Here is a 1,870-nt window from a genome sequence, read left to right as displayed (position 1 = left end):
TTGTATTTTTATTTTTTTTTAATCATTTCAGCTTGTTGCCAGCGTTAAGGTTTGAACACTAATGTTCACCTAGTGCTTTAGCGGTGACACTGGATTGGCCAGAGTCTGTGCTGTTGGAACTCAGAGGCGCCTGAGGATATGATGTAGATTTTAGCTAAGTATTCTGAGGAGTTACAATCTTGGGCTTTTGTACTTTGTAAATAATCTGTGACATAGTTTGGAAGATAAAAACAGAAAAAAAGATATATAAAAAAATCTGATGCCCGTCAGTTTTGCGTACATGACAGAAAAATGGTGGACCTTAGCTGTGTCGCAATTCCACATTATATACTAATACTACATTCTTATCTTAATAGTATGCTGCTTTGGCAGTCAGTACACATTTTCCAGTATAAAAACACTACATGCTCAAAACCCAGTTGAAAAAGTATGTACTATGGAAGTGGGACATTGCTCTTGTCTCACCTTGACCTAGGTTGCTTATCTTGTGGTGGTGTTCACACGCATATGCAATTTTTAATTAAGATGGTGCCCATATCTTTGAAATACCAGATATTTATTTTATTATGATCATTGTCATTGTATAAGAAGAACACAGTTAGCTTTTTAGTCAAGCATTTTTAAGGTGTTCGAGAGTGGAGCGATGTAAAAGCCTAGTTTGTTATTGTACAGGTTGAGTAGCTGGTGGTGAGCAGCGGGAGTGCTAGTTAGTTAGTTAGTTAGGTAGTTAATAAGTAAGCAATTGTCGTCGTCTTTGTGTTTGGCCAGAGTCTACCTCAGTGCATATGGAGGAATCAGTCTAAAGAGCCTAAATCATCCCTGTCAGTCACTCAATATCCCATCATTTCAAATAATATCACTTTATCATACATTACCAACACTGCTGATGAATTCCTTTCCCTTGTGGTGTATTTAACTCCCTCTGCCACCTTGTTTTCTCAGTTTTCTCTTCTTCTTATTTCCTGGGGGAAGCTGTCATCGGCCCTTGGCTTGTCACAAATGTCTTGATTTTCGAGCTCATTTCCAGTCATTGGTGTAGAGTTTAGGAACAAGTATTATCCCTGTCCTATATTTTTTACTTTTTACTTACTAAATGTGGAACATCAGGCAGTAAATTGACTTTATGGACAGTATTTTCTTTTTCATTGTTGCTATAACTAGACACAAAAAGCTTCCCCCGGATGCTGGAAGAAGCTGTGTAGCTTTATTGTGTGTATCCCCCTTTTCGATATACACTAATTCTCTGGACTGTATGTAGTAGAGGCTCTACTGGTTTCTGGGGATGTGACATTAGCATGAGTAAACTGACTCCCACTGCATATCTGTGATTATCTACAGCCAAGGCTAACCAAGCTCAGCCCTGGAACCTCATGCTTTTTTAAATCACATCTAGACTAAACCTGTTGTCAGGCAGAAAACCGTACTCTTTTTCTTCAGTCCGTCTCTTTTGTGGTCGAAAACAGTTAGTTGTTCAAATCCCACGTCTCCTCCAGTCGTTGTCAGTTTATTTGTCTGTTTCTCTGTTCTGAATTTTGTTTTTGTATGTATATTTTTTCTACTGTGAATATCAAGAGATAACCTTTATTTTCTGTCAATGCCATGGATTGGGTCTGTTTTGGCTGATCAGGACACTGATGTCTGGGCTGGTTAAAAAGTTTTAAAGAGGAGGACCCCCTTCTCTCTTCTGCAAAGGAAAAAAAAGCTGGATGGGACAATCCTGTGTGCCATAATAACTATTAACAGACATGAAATCTAGATTGTAACTTTTCGTCTCAGGGAGGCGGCCTGATGCTTTGTGGTTGGAAGATAAAGAGGATGAGGAGGAAAAAGAGCTACCTACCTACCTTTTATCTACTCTGACTGAAGCGCA

The sequence above is a fragment of the Morone saxatilis genome, unplaced genomic scaffold (assembly GCF_004916995.1).
Source record: "Morone saxatilis isolate NCDOM2014 unplaced genomic scaffold, NCSU_SB_2.0 Contig12, whole genome shotgun sequence".
Taxonomy (NCBI): domain Eukaryota; kingdom Metazoa; phylum Chordata; class Actinopteri; family Moronidae; genus Morone; species Morone saxatilis.
Note: the sequence above shows the minus strand (reverse complement) of the source record.